Genomic DNA, 21,536 nt, shown 5'->3' on the forward strand with positions numbered 1-21,536 from the left:
TATAGCATTTGCCAAAGTAGATAACAGTTCAGTCAGGTATAAACAACTGTGGCGATTCAAGGCTGCTTGACGTTCGGGACTTCGGGAGAGATCAATCTCGGCGTTTCGAAACACTCACAAGCAGTCTTTACGTCAATGACGCGACGTATAGAACATTGTCGTGCGGGTTTTCGGCTTTGCGGGCGATGTTAGTCTTGCTTTCTCGATCGTTGTTCGTCTCCAGTGACTACGCAGGTAAGAAGGCTACCTATCTGCGGTAAAGTGAACTCAACATTACTTCAAGATTTCACGTGTTACTGCAAGAGATGTCGCGATATGACCTTAAGTGTTAAAGCGGCAATAAATAAATAAATAGAATAAAAAATGTTCTCATTACTTTCAAATTGACAAATGTTTCTTGAAATCAAGCAAGATTAATACTTGATTGTTATTACTATCATTGTTATTATTCTCATCTTGGGGTTTTGCACGTAATCTTCTGGTTGTCTCACAACCTCTCTTGTCTTCCGATACAGGACTGCGTCTTCGCGGAAGATGAAGGATGAATTGATGACATACGAAGTATGGGGATTCACAGCAATAGCATTGGATAGGAAACAGGTCGTAGTCCTTTTAGTATTTGCTCGGTGAGATTTGAGAATTTCCGAAGGATTCAAGGAAAGATAGCTTTCTTTTGAGATCGAACTCCACAATTATCAAGTACAAGACAAACATACTAACCACAATACCACCGTACTCTGTAGTAGTAGTAGTAGTAGTAGTAGTAGTAGTAGTAGCAGTAGCAGCAGCAGCAGCAGCAGTAGCAGTAGTAGTAGTGGACGGGTACCTACGCGGTCTAAGGCGCTCATCTTAGGCGACGCAGTCTGAACGTTCGTGAGTTCGAATCCCGTCTCGAGCTTGGATGCATGTCCCTTGTTAATGTTCTGTTCTGTGTGAGTCTTTGTGGAGACCTTTGCACTCTGTTGACCCGAGGCTAGGGGAGGTCCACAAATGTATCGATGTCTAGAGTGTGTGGTCCACAGACTCGTCCCATTCCCTACTGGCATTTTGTGTGTAAGACCTACAAGAGCATGAGGTTAAAAGAAAGTGAAAATAATAATAATAATAATAATAATAATAATAATAATAATAATAATAGTAATAATAATAGCATAATAATAATAATAATAATAATAATAATAATAATAATAATAATAATAATACGATCATCTTTTGTTCTGTGAGTGACTCTGTGGAGGCCTCTATGCCCTGCTCAATTGAGACTAGGGGAGGCCTAAGTATGTGTCAGTGCCTATCGTGTATGGTCCATATATCTGTTCCATCCCCTACAGGCATTAGTTTCTAAGACCTACAACAGAAGGAATTTAAACGAAGGTGAAAATAATAGTATAATAATAATACTTACTGACTATCCTGAGCAAGATTAATCCAGTCTATACCATCATATCCTACCTCCCTCAAATCCATTTTAATATTATCTTCCCATCTACGTCTTGGCCTCCCCAAAGGTCTTTTGCCCTCCGGCCTCCCAACTAACACTCTATATGCATATCTGGATTCGCCCATACGTGCGACATGTCCTGCCCATCTCAAACGTCTGGATTTTATGGTCCTAATTATGTCAGGTGAAGAATACAATGCGTGCAGTTCTGCGTTGTGTAACTTTCTCCATTCTCCTGTAACTTCATCCCTCTTAGCCCGAAATATTTTCCTAAGAACCTTATTCTCAAACACTCTTAATCTCTGTTTCTCTCTCAATGTGAAAGTCCAAGTTTGACAACCATACAGAACAACCGGTAATATAACTGTTTTATAAATTCTAATTTTCAGATTTTTTGACAGAAGACTAGATGACAAAAGCTTCTCAACCGAATAATAACAGGCATTTCCCATATTTATTCTGCGTTTAATTTCCTCCCTAGTTTCATTTATGTTTGAGTATAATAATAATAATAATAATAATAATAATAATAATAATAATAATAATAATAATAATAATAATGGGACGGATAGCTAAATGGTCTAAAAGTCCCCTTAGGTGGCGTGGTCCGAAGGTTCGTGTGTTCGAATCGCGCCTGATGCATGAAAACCCCTACACTCTCTGACTCCAGGCTACAGGAGGTTCACATTTTTGTGTTCATATCTAGTGTGTGTGGTCTATAGAATCATCCCCTCCTCTAAAGACATTGGTGTGTAAGTCCTACAGTAGGAGGAAGTGAAACGAAATTAATAATAATAATAATAATAATAATAATAATAATAATAATAACAATAATAATAATAGTTACTTACAAATGGCTTTTAAGGAACCGCAAGGTTCTTTGCGGCCCTCACGTAAGCCCGTCATCGGTCCCTATCCTGTGCAAGATTAATCCAGTCTCTACCATCATATTTTATTTTATTTTTTTTTTTATTTATTCATTTGTTGATGAACGTAACAGGCAAAGCCCAATTACAATGTTCACGACTAACAAATTAATTGATAAAACATAAACAAGGAAAAGGAAACATAAACTTATTAAAAATGAAATATAATAGAAAAAAGGGAAAGAAAAAAGAGAAATTGAAATAAGGTGTTGCACTCTGTTGACCCGAGGCTAGGGAAGGTCCACAAATGTATCGATGTCTACAGTGTGTGGTCCAGAGACTCGTCCCATTCCCTACTGGCATTTGTGTGTAAGACCTACAAGAGCATGAGGTTAAAAGAAAGTGAAAATAATAATAATAAAAATAATAATAATAATAATAATAATAATAATAATAATGGTAATAATAGTAATAATAGTAATAATAATAGCATAATAATAATAATAATGATAATAATACAATCATCTTTTGTCCTATGAGTGACTCTGTGGAGGCTTCTGTGCCCTGCTCAATTGAGACTATGGGAGGCTTAAGTATGTGTCAGTGTCTAGCCTATCGTGTATGGTCCATAAATCTGTTCTATCCCCTACAGGCATTAGTTTGTAAGACCTACAACAGAAGGAATTTAAACGAAGGTGAAAATAATAGTATAATAATAATACTCAAATCCATTTTAATATCCTCCCATCTACGTCTCGACCTCCTCAAAGGTCTTTTTCCCTCCGACCTCCCATCTAACACTCTATAGTCTATGCATTTCTGGATTCGCCCATACGTGTTACATGCCCTGCCCATCTCAAACGTCTGGATTTAATGTTACTAATTACATCAGGTGAAGAATACAATGCGTGCAGTTCTGCGTTGTGTAACTTTCTACATTCTCCTGTACTGTAACTTCTCCCCTCTTAGCCCTAAATATTTTCCTAAGAACCTTATTCTCAAATACCCTTAATCTCTGTTCCTCTCTCAAAGTGAGAGTCCGAGTTTCACAACCATACAGAACAACTGGTAATATAATTGTTTTATAAATTCTAACGTTCAGATTTTTTGACACCAGACTAGACGACAAAAGCTTCCCAACCGAATAATAACAGGCATTTCCCATATTTATTCTGCGTTTAATTTCTCTCGAGTGCTATTTATATTTGTTACTGTTGCTCCAAGATATTTGAATTTTACCACCTCTTCGAAGAATAAATCTCCAATTTTTATATTTCCCTTTCGTACAATATTCTGGTCACGAGACATAATCATATACTTTGTCTTTTCGGGGTTTACTTCCAAGCCTATCTCTTTACTAGCTTCAAGTAAAATTTCCGTATTTTCCCTAATAGTTTGTGGATTTTCTCCTAACATATTTACGTCATCGGCATAGATAAGAAGCTGATGTAACCCGTTCAATTCCAAACCATGTCTGTTATCCTGAACTTTCCTAATGGCATATTCTAGAGCGAAATTAAAAAGTAAAGGCGATAGTACATCTCCTTCCTTTATCCCTTACTTACTTACTTAATTACAAATGGCTTTCAAGGAACCCGAAGGTTCATTGCCGCCCTAACATAAGCCCGCCATCGGTCCCTATCCTGTGCAAGATTAATCCAGTCTCTATCATCATGTCCCACCTCCCCCAAATCCATTTTAATATTATCCTCCCATCTACTTCTCGGCCTCCTCAAAGGTCTTTTTCCCTCCGGTCTCCCAACTAACACTCTATATGCATTTCTGGATTCGCCCATACGTGTTACATGCCCTGCCCATCTCAAACGTCTGGATTTAATGTTACTAATTATATCAGGTGAGGCGGCCGGGTAGTTCAGTTGGTAGAGCAGCTGGCTACGGACTGGAAGGTCCGGGGTTCAATCCCAGGTGGCGACAGGATTTTTTCTCGTTGCCAAACTTTCAGAACGGCCCGAGGTTCACTCAGCCTCCTATAAAATTGAGTACCGGGTCTTTCCCGGGGGTAAAAGGCGGTCAGAGCGTGGTGCCGACCACACCACCTCATTCTAGTGCCGAGGTCATGGAAAGCATGGGGCTCTACCTCCATGCCCCCCCCAAGTGCCTTCATGGCATGCTACGGGGATACCTTTACCTTTACCTTTAATTATATCAGGTGAAGAATACAATGCGTGCAGTTCTGTGTTGTGTTACTTTCTCCATTCTCCTGTAACTTCATCCCGCTTAGCCCCAAATATTTTCCTAAGCACCTTATTCTCAAAACACCCTTAACCTATGTTCCTCTCTCAAAGTGAGAGTCCAAGTTTCACAACCATACAAAACAAACGGTAATATAACTGTTTTATAAATTCTAACTTTCCTTCCTTTATCCCACATAATAATAATAATAATAATAATAATAATAATAATAATAATAGACTAATAAAATAATATTTAAAGGCCTGCTATGTTATCAGTCCACCCATCTCAGACTGTAACGGTTCAGAGAAGGAATCTATGCTACAGCCATTACACCACCTTGACGTCTGTCTGAATCCTGAATGCAGGGAACGCTAACCGAATACCGGAAACTCATTACCGAGGGTTTCAGGTAATTTTGATTGATTAATTGAGATTGGGCAGTGGGGTGTATCACTCGCCCGCTTGTACTCATCTTTCCCTGTTCCTGCTGCGTTTTCCTCTCAACTCCCGCTTCAAACTCAAACCACCCCATCCCCCTTTCACATCCAGTCTCCATCCCTCTAAAATCCAATCGTCCTTTTCCCCGGCCTAACGTAAAGGAAAGTCCGGAGGCGTCAACTCCGAGGGCGTACTGATCAATATTCGATTTTTGAAATATCAGTCCCCACCCACCGCCGCCTCTACATGTTCGTTCTCTTCGTCATCCAGGATATGGAGCGTCGGCATTCCAACCAAGAAGCTCTAGGGGCCAGAGAGATGAGAGCGTCTGAGAGGGAAAGAGAGAGAACGGCGAGAGCGCGAAGAAGACAGAGTAGTATTATAGTGCAGTGCTAGATGGACGCTGGGAGCAGAACTCTAATCCACAAAATAGCGACGTCTTCTTTTTTTCTGTCTCTCTCTCACCCGCCCCGTCTTATACTTTTTTCATCTTCTTTCCTGTCAGGAAGGTCCTGGAGACAGAAAATTTGCAAAGAACAATGGAAGGAAGAAGTTAAAAACGGATAAAGATTTCGATAAAAGAGGAGAGGCGCTATTGGAGAATTGAGTACCGGAATATTCATAAACGCTGGCCTTTCTAAGTACTTTTTACTCCCTGGTTTGCGGTATTGCGTCTTGGCGTCTATCTGGCCACTCGCATATGGCTAGAGATGGCGCCACAGAGCTTATTTAACTGCTGCCTTATAGTTTTACTGTTATTGTCCGAGTCGGAATCAGCACTTCATATAATTTGTTTGCTACAATCATGTTATGTAAGTCATAGATGGGTCATATACCGGAGTGTCTCAGGTAAGATGGAAGACATCTTCGTAAAGTATTATAAACAGACAGCGGATTTTCGGTCCCTCACATAGCAACAAGACATACGGAGTGCAATGACCTCTCTGCAACTGACATAAATTTAACGTTTAGTAGGTATAGGGACCGAAAATCCGCTGTGTGATTGTAACTAGAGCCCGGATTTTGTGTAATAGCGTAGACATAATATTGGCTTCTATTCCTAATTATAGGGCTGAGATATAGACTATAAGTAGACAGTGGATGCGGGATGACTTATCGTTGAATGTAGGTGCACATTTACTATAAGTTATGTTACATTTTTTTCATTCAGACCATTGCCTCAAAAGGTTTTATACGTAAACAGACGAGGTCAACATGCTACTGTATCTCCGTACAGTCAGAAGGAAAAGAAAAGTTACGTACTGTAGTACATACCTTGCAAGGTTCAGTCCTCGTCATCATTCGTGGAATTAAACGACGATATATTCTCGTAAGTTGTCGAAGCTGAACCGTCTTCGCCTATCGCTTAAACAATTTGTTTTTGTATCGAGAGAATTTCTGAAAAAAAAAAAAAATCCTCTAAACTGGGTATCACTCAATTTCTTTAGAGGAATATTTTGCAATGAGCATCATGTTGCACATGTCTTTTTACAAAACGTTTCGTTTAGACCCTCACAACTAAATGATGATGATAATTATGATGTAGATGGTTCCTCAGATTTCATTTCAATGCATTTCCTGTGCAATAGCCTATACTGTTGCAATGTTTCTCTATAGCCTGAGTTGTTCTGGTTTTTATTTCAATTTTACATAGATTACACACGATATTATTTTCATTAATAAATAAAATGTCACTCCCATACTTCTTAATTGCATTTCATATCTCTGAGCGAATTGAACGTTGTGCCTTCGACATTATGAATGGATCAGCACAACACTGTTCAACGTGTACTAAATATTTGAGCAGTATAACACAACTGCACACATTGCGTTGCAGTGTTACCATGAACGGACCGGGGTTCCTTCATTCTGTACGCTGCTGTACTCGCCAGGTACACAAAAGACGGACGACGCGGCACGTGCCATATACTCTGATACGAAGCAACTTCACTTTTCCTTAAGAGGAGGCTCCTGTACGGTGTGGTCTTAGTGTTGATAATGCTGAAAATGTATGTAACGATATTTATTATGTATAATACATAAAATTTACAGTAAAGAATGCTGTATAATTAAATAATAAAAAATATTCTCTCTACTTATTTATACAGGGTGTTAAAAAAGTATCCAGTATTTTTTTAGGTGCTAGTATGCATCAAAACAAGAAAATAATGTATAATAAACATGGGTCCAACAATACATACTTTCTGAGATCTGAACACTTGTTCATAGGAGGTGCTCAATGTGACGTCCATTCATGGCAATGCATTCCTTTGCCCTTCGGCATAAGGAATCACGCACTGTTTGAAATTTGTTTTAATAGACTACGTTAATAAGAAAATCCTGATAACGATCCCCAGTTAATATCTGTGGTAGCACGTATGGCCCTATTAATCTATCACCAAGAACGCCTGCTGATGTCTTATTTCTTCAACTGCATGGGGATTTTCATCAGCCCACACATGCTTATTACGAAAATTCACATCATCATCTCTGCTGAACCCCGCTCATATCCGCAACCAGACTTTCGTTTTCAGTATTTCTTGCGACGTATCATTATTCCATATCAGGGGTGCCAACTACGGTATGATTATCTGGTAGTCTGCTGTATTGTAGGGCAGAGGAATGCATTGCCATGAATGGACGTCACATTGAGCACCTCCTATGAACAATTGTTCAGATCTCAGAAAGTATATATTGTTGGACCCATGTTTATTAGACATTATTTTCTTGTTTTGATGCATACTTTCACCTCCTAAAATATTGGATACCTTTATTAACATCCTGTATAACAAGTAAAAAAGTATTTTGCCTGCAGAATGAGGTGCAAATATTCTATGGAAATACGAACCTGTTACCGGAATCTTTATTTTCGTATATTGATAGCCTATCCAATTTATTTGTATCTAATAGCTATTTATTCAGCACGTTCATAGCAAGTAACTAAATAGGCTATTATTTCCACAGAGTTGTTTCTCTAGTGCGTATCTGTCCATGTAACTTTCCAAGAACGCTGTAATACAAAGATTTTGCAATAGAACTGGGTAAGTGCAGTCGTTTTTAGATTGTTTTTGGTTTATTACCTTTGCGGATGCTTTTCTTTCGTCATTTTCTTGTAATAGTATAGTATAGTATAGTAGTAGTCTATATATTTATTTAACTTTGTAGAGATAAGGCCATCAGGCCTTCCCTTCCTCTCTACCAGAGGATTACCACTACAATATGAAGAATACAATTACAATTAATAGGCTATTAAATAATTTGAAGGAAAGAATTGTTCAAGTCAATTTCACAAACCTGAAAGCCAGACTTGCAATTAATATTAAATGTACAATTATAATAAAAATCAAAGGACAAAAGATTATCTGATTAATAAAGACTAGAATATTTATTGTAGAAGTTAAGAACAAAGAAATATATATTTTTTTTACTGAAGTAGAAACTAAACCTAGACTAATAAAATTATATAGTGATGAAATTACCTGATATTGAAATATTTTGTGATAGAATAAAATAACTATTTACAAGAAGCTATGTCTGAACGAGTCTCAATTACTGACCAAGTGCCTAGTAAGTTTGTGTTTGAATTGAATTTTATTTAGACAGTCCCTGATGCTAGCAGGTAGCGAATTCCAGAGTCTTGGCAGGGCGATGGTGTGACAGTTACCATCACAGAGAGAGACTTTAGTCTGGATAAATGAAGTGCCAACTAACCATGTGTAAGTAACCGGTGATTATGAATGGGGCATAGAAATTACAGAATTATAGTCGCGTCGCTTTTATTTCGGCGTGACTCCTTCTCTTTACTTACGCCTTACGAAGTGAAGACTGTATAAAGTCTAGGTAGATAGTATCGTTCAACATTTGTGTTCTTTCGTTGCCGAGCTACCAGACGAGGAATCTATTTACCGCACCGTTAAACATTATCATGTAATTGAGCAAATAATTGAGAATACGATATTACAGATGTTATTCTGTGGGACAAATTAATAAAATAAAATCTTTAATATTCTCATAGCTAGCAGTGCATATTTCTATACAGATTACTGTGCACTTTACTGCGGAATCCCGGCCAAACAGTCACTCAGCTGAGTGCGCCCCTTGTATAATGGCAGTTGACTTGGACATAAAACGTCAACGTATATGCCTAATTTGGAGACAGGCCACAAAGGGAAACATTGAAGGAGGAGGATTCGGTCCGGTGCTGTGGATTGAATTCGGCGTAGCTCAGTGGTCAGAGCGCTTGGTACGTAGAACCAAGTACCCGGGTTCGATCCCCGGCGACGGAGCGAATTTTTCTCCTCAAATATTGTCAGTATTACAGATGTTATACTGTGGGACAAATTAATAAAATAAAATCTTTAATAAATAGCCTAATTGAGAGTCAAATAATGTACTCGTGTGCTTTCTGCGAACGCCAACGAAAAAGCTAATATGGCGAGCGATTATATTAAGCATTTATCGAGTCTTAGGAAGTGTATAACGTCATCAGCAGCGAATGAAAAGACGCACGCGTTTCAATGTAGCCGACTTGCAACGTGATTGGCTATCGGAAATAAGAGCGACAGGACTATAAATATGGTAACTTTTTAACCTTGGTTTTGTAACCAATGATTACTAACGTAAATTTTAACCGACGTTGATGCACATTGCCATAGGGCCTAACTGTATTAAGGAGGTATGTGTCAATTACATGACACTCGTTTAACTTATGTGTCTTAATTTCTTAGCTGTCTATAATCTCGTTTACCTCGTGCTGTTGTTCTTAATAAAGAAACTATGCAATAACAAAACATAAGCTATTCATACGTTGAAAGAGTAATGCAACGGAGAAAAATTCTCTCCGGCGCCGGGAATTGAACCCGGGTTTTCAGCTCTACGGGCTGACGCTTTATCCACTAAGCCACACCGGATTCCACCCCGGCGCCGGAAGAATCGTCTCAGTTTTAAGTTCCAACTCTTGGGTTCCCTCTAGTGGCCGCCCTCTGCACTACGTCATAGATATCTATGAACCTAGGACCGAAGTCCACACATGTGCTGAGGCGCACTCGTAATGAGAGACTAGTTGGCCGGGATCCGACGGAATGAGCGATTTACGCATATCATATATAGTATTATAATGTACCGAAGTACATATGATATTTCCATGCAGATATTCTGCGTCATCATACATTGAAAGAGTAATGGAACGGAGAAAAATTCTCTCCGGCGCCGGGATTTGAACCCGGGTTTTCAGCTCTATGTGCTGACGCTTTATCCACTAAGCCACACCGGATTCCACTCCGGCGTCGGAAGAATCGTCTCAGTTTTAAGTTTCAACTCTTGGGTTCCCTCTGGTGGCCGCCCTCTGCACTACGTCATAGATATCTATGAACCTAGGACCGAAGTCCACACATGTGCTGAGGTGCACTCGTAATGAGTGACTAGTGGAATCCGGTGTGGCTTAATGGATAAAGCGTCAGCACATAGAGCCGAAAACCCGGGTTTAAATCCCGGCGCCGGAGAGAGTTTTTCTGCGTTCCATTACTCTGTCAACGTAAGATGACGCAAAATATCTGCATGGAAATATCATATGTACTTCGGTACATTATAATAATAATATATATATATATATATATATATATATAAGCTATTCAGTTTATACTGCATTTTTTTAATAGGCTGTTGCCTTAAAATTGCCTAATCCCCGGGCGCACACAGAACTCTTAATCCCTGCACCATTTGAACAGACTTATGTGACCAGGTCTCGTATTATGATTGCAATCATATTGCACTGGCTTGTGTTATTTTTTGTGCCTCCCCTCGCAGCCCCTCGAGATGGGGAATCTGACCTGGGGCTCAACCTTGCCCCTGCTCGACCCTATAAAAGTACACGGGGACCTCCCTCGGTGCCACGTTACTCATTGTGTCATTGTTACTACGGCAACATATAGGATTTTTGCTTTTCGTGTGTGCTTTGTTTTATTTTGGTTCCGTTTGGCTATGGAGTTGTGGCTGGCTGCCTTATTGCCTAGGGAAGTCAGGAATGCGTGGTTATAAAGTGCTAAGTGGAGATGATAGGGCCTGGCACACGGTATAGGAGTGTTACGTTATCAAAAATTTTCCATACGAACGTATAATTGATTTTTTAGTATAAACATAGGTCCTTTAAAATATCATTAATTCGTTTAATTTTTACTACAACAACACTTTTCATTCCATTATGTCCTACGGAATAATATTTTGGGGAAATTCTGTAGATAGTAAAAATATATTCTTATTACAAAAAAGAGCCATTAGAATAATAGTTGGAGCAAAGGCTAGAGAATCATGTAGATTATTTTTTTAAAAATTACAGATTCTAATCTTAACAAATCAATACATATACTCTACAATAAATTTTTTCTTATGTAATAAAGAAAATTTTCCAACTAACTCAACCATACATAGTATAAATACCCGCAGAAGGAATGATTTTCATACGCCATCATCAAATTTATCATACTTTCAAAGGAGAGTACGTTACATGGCGATAAAAACGTTCAATAGTCTTCCTGAAGACATTAAGAATCATAGCCAAAACCCTGCATTATTTAAGGTAAAACTAAAAAATTACTTAATATCTCACACTTTCTATTCTGTAGATGAATTCTTGACATTTCACAGTACTGTGTAAATATTATAATACTATTAAATGGTAAACATATTACATTGCATAAAATATTATTGATATTAAGGTATTAATTTTGTACACATTTCATATTTGCATTTTATATGTATTGCATTTTATTGTTAAACGTAAGAATTGGACATGTTCTTTATTCTATGCTATAAAGCAAATGTAAGAATATTATGGAACGAATAAATCTATCTGTCTGTCTGTCTATCTGTCTGTCTGTCTATCTGTCTGTCTATCTATCTATCTATCTATCTATCTATCTATCTATCTATCTATCTATCTATCTATCTATCTATCTATCTATCTATCTATCTATCTATCTATCTATCTATCTATCTATCTATCTATCTATCTATCTATCTATCTATCTATCTATCTATCTATCTATCTATCTATCTATCTATCTATCTATCTATCTATCTATCTATCTATCTATCTATCTATCTATCTATCTATCTATCTATCTATCTATCTATCTATCTATCTATCTATCTATCTATCTATCTATCTATCTATCTATCTATCTATCTATCTATCTATCTACCTACCTACCTACCTACCTACCTACCTACCTACCTACCTACCTACCTACCTACCTACCTACCTACCTACCTACCTACCTACCTACCTACCTACCTACCTACCTATCTATCTATCTATCTATCTATCTATCTATCTATCTATCTATATATCTATCTATATATCTATCTATCTATCTATCTATCTATCTATCTATCTATCTATCTATCTATCTATCTATCTATCTATCTATCTATCTATCTATCTATCTATCTATCTATCTATCTATCTATCTATCTATCTATCTATCTATATCTATATCTATATCTATATCTGTCTGTCTGTCTGTCTGTCTTGTTCCCTCTCTGCGTCTGTTATCAGAGTGAACCGTAAATAATGTCATTTATTTCTGGGGGTTAGTCTTTGAGATATTTCAGACAAAAACGTTTAATATAATTTTGCTCATTTTGCTTCCTTTTCAAGATAAAAATTGTTTCATTTGAAACATTTCATAGCCTGAATAATTTCGAGGGAAATATTGTTCCGGGGCCGGTCATCGAACCCGGGACCTTTGGTTAAACGTACCAACGCTCTACCAACTGAGCTACCCGGGAACTCTACCAGACACCGATCCAATTTTTCCTCTATATTCACAGACCTCAAAGTGGGCTGACAACAGTCAAGCAACCACCATTGAGTGCACACTAACTCTGCGTGACATAAATTGTTGTTTTCTGTTAAGGAACAGTGACATGTATTATGCAAATCTAGCTTTCAGGTATAACTCCCTATAAAGTTGATTTGAATAATTTCCAGGGAAATATTGTTCCGGGACCTTTGGTTAAACGTACCAACGCTCTACCAACTGAGTACCAGGGAACTATACCAGACATCGATCCAATTTTCCCTTTATATCCAAAGACCTCAAAGTGAGCTGACAACCGTCAAGCAACCACCATTGAGTGCACACTAACTCTTACTTACTTACAAGTGGCTTTTAAGAAACCCGAAGGTTCATTGCCGCCCTCACATAAGCCCGCCATCGGTCCCTATCCTGTGCAAGATTAATCCAGTCTCCATCATTATATCCCACCTCCCTCAAATCCATTTTAATATAATCCTCCCATCTACGTCTTGGCCTCCCTAAAGGTCTTTTTCCCTTCGGTCTCCCAACTAACACTCTATATGCATTTCTGGATTCGCACATACGTGCTACATGCCCTGCCCATCTCAAACGTCTGGATTTAATGTTCCTAATCATGTCAGGTGAAGAATACAATGCTTGCAGTTCTGCGTTGTGTAACTTTCTCCATTCTCCTGTAACTTCATCCCGCTTAGCCCCAAATATTTTCCTAAGCACCTTATTCTCAAACATCCTTAACCTATGTTCCTTTCTCTAAGTGAGAGTCCAAGTTTCACAACCATACAGAAGAACCGGTAATATAACTGTTTTATAAATTCTAACTTTCAGATTTTTGGACAGCAGACTGGATGATAAGAGCTTCTCAACCGAATAATAACACGCATTTCCCATATTTATTCTGCGTTTAATTTCCTCCCGAGTGTCATTTATATTTGTTACTGTTGCTCCAAGATATTTGAATTTTTCCACCTCTTCGAAGGATAAATCTCCAATTTTTATATTTCCATTTCGTACAATATTCTGGTCACGAGACATAATCATATACTTTGTCTTTTCGGGATTTACTTCCAAACCGATCGCTTTACTTGCTTCAAGTAAAACACTAAGTCTGTGTGACTTAAATTGTGGTTTTCTGTTAACGATGCCCGATCCCGGAACAATTTATCCCTCGAAATTATTCAAATCAACTTTACAAGGAGTTATACTTGAAAGCTTGATTTTGCATAATACATGTCACTGTTCGCTAACAGAAAACCACAATTTAAGTCACACAGAGTTAGTGTGCACTCAATGGTGGTTGCTTGACGGTTGTCAGCTCACTTTGAGGTCTGTGGATATAGAGGAAAAATTGGATCGGTGTCTGGTAGAGTTCCGGGGTAGCTCAGTTGGTAGAGCGTTTGTACGTTTAACCAAAGGTCTTGGGGTCGATGCTCGGCCTCGGAACAATTTTCCCCTCGAAATTATTCAAATCAACTTTAAAGGGAGTTATACGTGAGAGCTTGATTTGCATTTAATAGCGTGTTTTGGGGGAGCCAATGATTTGATTTTCAATATGCACAGCCCATTCAAGAGAGCAGTATATTATGATAACAAATGATTGAAAAAATTTAGTTTTGTTCTTTGAATGTGCAGAAATTTGATCCGAACAAATGTAACATTGTAAAATTCCTTTGCAGAACGAAAAGTTACATTTTTTAGGATCACTTTGGAACGTAGTCCTATAGGCCTAATTGCATTTTTTTAGTATAAACATACATCCTTTAAAATAATATTAATTCAGCTAATCTTTACTGAAACAACCTTTGTTCTCTCTCTGTGAGTGTATACAGCGAGAACCTTAAGTAATGTCATTAATGTCAGGGGGTTATTCTTTTTGATATTTCAAACGAGAAAGTTTAATACAATGCTTCCTTTTCAAGATAAAAATTGATTCATATGAAACATTTCATAGCGTGATGGATGAGTGGAACAGAGAAAAATTCTCTCCGGCACCGGGATTTGAACCCGGGTTTTCAGGTCTACGTGCTGACGCTCTATCCACTAACCCATACCGGATTCCCATCCCGATGTCGGTTTGAATTCTCTCAGTTTAAGTTCCACCTCTTGGGTTCCCTCCAGTGGCATACCCTCATGCACTGCGTCATAGAAGTATGACAGTGGCACAATGTCCACACATGTGCAGAAGTGCACTCGTTATGAGTGACTAACAAGGAGAGGCCACGCTCTGTATATCACCGAATTAAATAAGATTGTGTGAGATGAAAGTACAAGATGTGCTGTTTAAAGTCATATCTGGTATGGGTGGCCAATGACCCCTCGTTTTGGAAATATTGACATACCTGTTTGTGACCTGTTTGTTTTCTGTTAGGTGCCTAATAGGGAAGCATTGGACTGTGTAACAGCGTAGCTCATATGGTGGGATGCTGAGTTGTCATCAAGGCAACACCAGTTGGAATCTTAATGTCTTCTCATTTTTTAAAACTTGATATTATTATTATTATTATTATTATTATTATTATTATTATTATTATTATTATTATTATTATTATTATTATTATTATTATTATTATTATTATAACCAAAAGGACAATATGGTCCAAGAGTGCAACGTCAAGTAGATGAACTCACTTCTAAATTCGGAAATATATGTGTAACACGTTTTTCATCAGGAAAGGTGACACCTCAGCTCCATAAGCAATACCTGGAGAAAGTAATAAAGACATATGTGAAAGAGCAGCCATTTCTTATAATTCTGGGCTCGTGGGAAGAGCAGGTAAATCCTTCTTTGTATGATGAAATATTTTTAATGAAGAAAATGAAGTAACGTGCAATCTTAAAGTGATTTCACCCAAATGTACTGGATTATGCCAGTCCTGTGATGTTTATTTTTTTAGACAGGTGAAGATTTTTATCAAATATTTGCAAAATAGCTCTTTCCTTTTACAAACTGGACGAAAAATTGCTTCAAAGGAGGATGCCCTAAAAATTCACTCCTTAATTCACTTTCAGTTGTCATCTTCTATATTCAAAGCCATGTTGAAATATGCGTGGTATGCATCAAAATTAATAAACGAACGAGAAGTGTTTGTGAATGTGAAAAACGTCTGTTTCGCAGCAGAAGTGCCGAAAAATGTGTGTGACTGTGGACAACCTTCTTTCATTTGCTGTGCATGGTGCAGGAAATATGCATGTTTTGTGTGTTTTTATGACATTTATCATAATTAATCATATACAAAATGAAGTGGAATAGAAACAGAACAGACACCAGTGACCTGCCTACGTGAGCAATTTTTTCTTGTTTATCCTTTACAATACAATGTTAGTTAATTAGTAATTTGTTCAAAACATGATGAAGCGTTCAATACGTTGAGAAATATGATATATGTAAATAGATTTATGTGATCATACTATTAATCATCATTAAAAAAATATATAATATCAGTTAAGATTCGAACTCAGGTTGCGTGGATAACAACTCAGCACCCAACCATACTAGCTATGCTTTCACACAGTCTAATGCTTCCCTATTAGGCACCTAACGGAAATATGTCACAAACAATAGCCAATATTTCCAAAACGAGGGGTCATTGGCCAACCATACCAGGTATGACTTTAAACAGTACTTCTTGTACTTTCATCTCACACAATCTTATTTAATTCGGTGATATACAAAGCGTGTCCTCTCCTTGTAAGTGGCCAGGATCCGACGGAATAAGTGCCGTCTTAATTCACGAAGTGATTATTTTTCGCATATCATAATTGTACCGAAATACATATCATATTTCAGTGCAGAAATTCTGCATCACCATATGATGATGGATGAGTGGAACAGAGAAAATCCGGTGTGGTTTAGTGGATAGAGCGTCAGCACGTAGAGCTGAAAACCCGGGTTCAAATCCCAGTGCCGGAGAGAATTTTTCTCTGTTCCACTCATCGATCATCATATGCTGACGTAGAATTTGTGCACTGAAATATCACATGTACTTCGGTACATCCTAATAATATTTCATAGCGTGTATTGGGAGAGCTATTGATTTAATTCCCAATATGCCCAGTCAATTTAACAGATCAGTGTATTATGATGATTATTAAGTTATTGAAAGAATTTAATTTTTTTATTTAAATGTTCAAAAATATGATCGGAACAAACGTAACATTGTAAAATTCCTTTGCAGAACAAAAATTTACATTTATTCTAATCACATTTCTGCACATTTAAAGGATAAAACTGAAATCCTTTCAATCATTTTTATCACAATACACTGACCACTGCGTTGGCTAAGTGGTCAGAACAAGAAAAGTGTGAAACTAGCGATTAGCTTAATCCTTAAATTGGCAAAACTTCATTTCTCACATTTATTAAACCGTGTCGGACTGTAAAGAAAACAACTATCACAATGTCCATATGTTATATGTTGTACAATATTATAGTATTGTGTCAGCCTGTCACGCATGTTCGAGTCCCGGTCAGGTCTGGAATTTTTCATCCATAGGCTAGTGACACTTGTAGCGGACGAGGTCCCCTATATTAGACATCTACATCGTTCCGTCACCATTTCTCCATTTCGTCATGATGCCATAGCATTCCACGATCGCCTCGGCTGGCGACGCAAGGAGGGGGCTGGCCTACAGACGAGTGGGATAGGCCTGCTCGAAACCTGGATACGCAGCGAACCTTAGTATAGTCAGCCAGTGTGGATTTAGGAACACGCTTAGCTTGAGAGTTAGCATAATAGATCGTAATAGATCGCAGTGCTGGGGCATAGTACCCCCCTACCGTAAATTCCTTTCGAATTCCATTTCATCAGAATGCACTGCTCTCTTAGATTGTCTGAGGATATCGGGAATTAAATCAATAGTTTTTCCAAAATACGCTGTGAAATATTTAATATAAAATCATTTTTATCTCGAAATTGAAGCAAAAACGAGCAAAACTCTATTATTTTTTCTTTGAAATATCTCAAAGTATAATCCCCTGAAATTAATGACATTACTTACGTTTCACACTATAGGCTATAAGTACAATCTTTCAATATTGTAGTATTACTTCCATGTGATTATTAATGGTACAATAACTTGGTGCATGCAATTTATTTAAGAAACGCCCAATGTCATGTTATAAACACTCAATTTGAGAATCCTTTGTTTACGGTATACATGAACAAGATAGACAAATTCTTGCCACACTGTCTCTAACATATCTGTGTTTATGGATGCAATCGCAGCAATGATCCGATGTCCAACGCACTATGTACAGAGGTGCACTCAATACGAGTGACTAAGTGGCCCGGATTCGACGGTATGAGCGTCGTCTTGAATCAGTAAATGATTACTAGACGGTGGGCTTGGGATACCTTTACGGCGGCAATAGGTTGATGTACAACGGAGCTTAGACATGTGACGTTACTCTCATAGGTACATTTTGTTAAGAACGCAAAATGACCTGTCAGCCGTCCTGTTGCGCGCTGTAGGAACCGAACCTAAGCCAGCAGAGTACTGTGCGCAGTCATAGTGAACAGATGTCTGACGTTAGTGTCGAGATTGTTTGTCACAGTGTTTACGTGTACAGTAGAGCGTCTCGTTTAGGCACAGTGAAAACGTAAACAAAGTGCAGGTATAGCTCGCGCAAGAAACGATTACCGAAAAGCAATGATGGCGTTGCTGTCTGTTTTGACGTGTGTGTGTGTAGGCACGCCGAGGGGGGAGAGGTGCGAGCCGATGGCAGTACTGTCTCTTCCAAGAAGATGAACAAATGGGGACATCGCTGTGGAAATAAAGAACGTAGCAAGAGAAAAATTCGAAGCTAATTAAACGCGCAACATATGTTTACGAATGAAATAATAATACCGTGCGATACAAGACACGTATTCACTTGCAATGGAACAAACTAAAGTCGTAATGTAACTATCACAACGCAAGACTGATTCTATCGATGCCATTTCTCTTCCGACTGTACTCTTGAACATCATTCAAGTTATCTCGTGATCTTTCCTGTCGCCCGCTCTTCCTTATCGCAGTGTTTGATTCGCATTCCTTCCGTCGGTAATCCGTACTTGCGAGACCTTATAACGTGTAGGGGAAGTCGAGCCTACGATAAACACAAGAGATGCTCAAGGTTTTAGTTATAATTAATTATATTAATTAACATTCTATTTTCCAAAAACACACAAAATAAAAGAACACAAATTGCATAACATTACCATATACACATTTTAACAAACAAGGAATTATAATGTTGAAATATTTCAATATAACAAATCAAATTTTGCTACTTAGTCTATATGATGTTGTTTTGAAGCAGCATTTTTACGGTCATAAATTTCATTCTCTGTGTGACTAACATAATATCACCGTCTTCTGTACTGTACGTGAATAAATTGGACTTTAAGGATGGATAATTATTATGTTTAGGAAATAGTGTTGTCACTTCAGGCCAATATACTGTAGTTTTGTTAATTCGGCCACAGAAGACGGTGATATTATGTTAGTCATACAGAGAATGAAATGTGTGACGGTAAAAAATGCTGCTTGAAAGCAACATCATATAATTAGCAAAATTAGATTTGTTATATTGAATTATTTCAACATTACAATTGCTTGTGTGTTAAAATGTATGTATGATAAAGGTATGCAATTTGTGTCCTTTTGTTTTGTGTGTTTTTGGAAAGTATAATTTCAATTAATGCCCCGCCATAAACGTTGTAATTAAAACCTTGTGCATCCCTCGCGTTTATCGTACGGCTCGTCCTCCCCCACACCTTGCCTGCACTTTCTTTATGTTTTAACTGTGCCTAAACGAGACGCTCTACTGTATTTGGTAACGTGTACAAGTGTAATGTCGAAACACCAATCGTATTATTTGCATTCACCATTGACGGCCTGTGGTGTAGAAGGTCGTTCTCAAAATATAAAAACTGTTTGAGTGATCGCCGCAGAACGTTTCAGTTCGCAAATTTTTGGATGTATTTTGCTTTTCATTGTAATGCCGGCAACGAAACCGAAGAAGACGGAACCTTGAATGTACAGGGACATCATTTTATTTTTAATAACATTTGTAATATTAACTTGCCTATACCTCTGCATCAACGCCTCTACCGTCTTCCACTTCTGGAGTTCGATGATACTGGCGTAATATAAAAACAAATCACTTTACTAGGTATAGGAGAGAAGAAAAGTAGTTCATCCATTTACGTAAACTAGGAAATATTTTGTTTCTGAGTTTGATAATTTTCATTAGGTTTTTATTTAATCAAAATACAGTACAGTATTAACAATGAGTGTTTTTACTCACGAACTGAGCTGTCCATGTGGACGTATTCATTATGCAGTGTATATTATACTGTCTACATCACATTAGCGTACAATATAGAGAATGAAGTTAAATTGAAAAATAATCGTAATATGGATATTTAAACACATTTTTTTAAATGGTGGCCGTTCATTTCGATACAGCCTTCACTTCTAATGTGCATATTATCGCACTATAGACTATTGTACCTAATCCCAATTACCAGTTTCGTTCTTCGTACTAGAACTCATATTGAAATAATTCTGTACAGACTCTATAAAAGAGTACCTTGCGTATTGTACATTCAATCTTCACTTCTGCCCGATTCGAAAAGATAAAATCACGCAGACATACTATCTACTGTCCGTCCAAGTGGTTATGTCGTAGGGTCGTAGAAAGGGGAAATCACGTGACAGTTAATACTTAACGAGGTCCTTTCATTTAAGTTATTTTAAACAGTTGTATAATATTACGTAGATGTCCAATTCTTAACAGAAATTAATGTTCTCAGAAAAGAGCTAAGACAGCCCAGCCACTAGCTGGCGAATAAAAGCTGGTGGGGGAAACCGGGATACGACATAGGCAAATGGACGACAGTACCTGTGCGAAAATGATTCAATATTGAAAGCTCTTTCGTCACTGGAAAACGCGAACATATTTTTGGAACGTACTGTTTACTATGACCGTAAGGCTACTATTACTGTATATGTTGTCTTGGATCTGTGTGGAGGACGGTTGAACTTCATTAGTAGAAGTGGGAGTGAAGTACATTCAGAAACTCAGGTACAATAAAAATTGAAGTAAAAATAAAATGATGTCCCTGTACTAGTCGAACAGACTTCCGTTTGGTTTTGATAATGTCAATATCAGCTTGTGTAACTATTATAATAGAAAGTACTGAAAAATGAAAAACAATCCAGGGAAAAGGGAGTTATCTTGAACAGGTGAATAGATTGCAACTATCCAGTGACAACCCCGTACCAAGAACTCGTAGATGAAAGAAAATCACATGTCTTCACACTTCAGGTTTGTTCAAATATAAACTGGAGAAGGAGGGGGGGGGCGAAGATGGTTTTATAAGACGACGCATGGCAACGTTAATAGATTCAACCCCTTTTTTCGGAAAATGAAGGACATAAACGGAAATTTTATTTACATAAGCCGAAGGGTGAGAATATTAAACTGCCAGTCAGGCACGTCATAATTTCAGAGTCGGCGGCTGAATTAGAGTGGGCACGAAGACGTCGCAGTGGACAAGATCGGCCATGACGTGGAAGCAGACTCAGGTCTCTGCTTCAGTAATAATGCCGTCTCCGCGTCCTTCTGGGAAAAATATAATTTAATTTTTCCTCTTGGAAAACGTGAATTGAATTCTATGTAGCTGCATGTGTGGCTTCTTCTTCTCTTTCTCTGCCTTTCTCTCTCGCTCTCTGTCGTTCTTTCTCTTCTTTACATTTCGCACGAGACGTGTTCTCACTTTCTTTCATCAT

The 21,536-nt window shown here is 37.9% G+C and overlaps 2 non-coding genes across 2 annotated transcripts; both read right to left on the reverse strand.

Annotated features, from left to right (window-relative positions):
- Nucleotides 1-9,779: 9,779 nt before the first annotated feature.
- Nucleotides 9,780-9,851, reverse strand: TRNAY-GUA (transfer RNA tyrosine (anticodon GUA)). Its single transcript has one exon. It is a non-coding gene; the product is annotated as a tRNA-Tyr (tRNA).
- Nucleotides 9,852-10,141: 290 nt separating this feature from the next.
- Nucleotides 10,142-10,213, reverse strand: TRNAY-AUA (transfer RNA tyrosine (anticodon AUA)). The gene has a single exon. It is a non-coding gene; the product is annotated as a tRNA-Tyr (tRNA).
- Between the last annotated feature and the right edge of the window lie 11,323 nt (nucleotides 10,214-21,536).

The sequence above is a fragment of the Periplaneta americana genome, chromosome 14, assembly GCF_040183065.1.
Source record: "Periplaneta americana isolate PAMFEO1 chromosome 14, P.americana_PAMFEO1_priV1, whole genome shotgun sequence".
In the NCBI taxonomy this organism is placed as follows: domain Eukaryota; kingdom Metazoa; phylum Arthropoda; class Insecta; order Blattodea; family Blattidae; genus Periplaneta; species Periplaneta americana.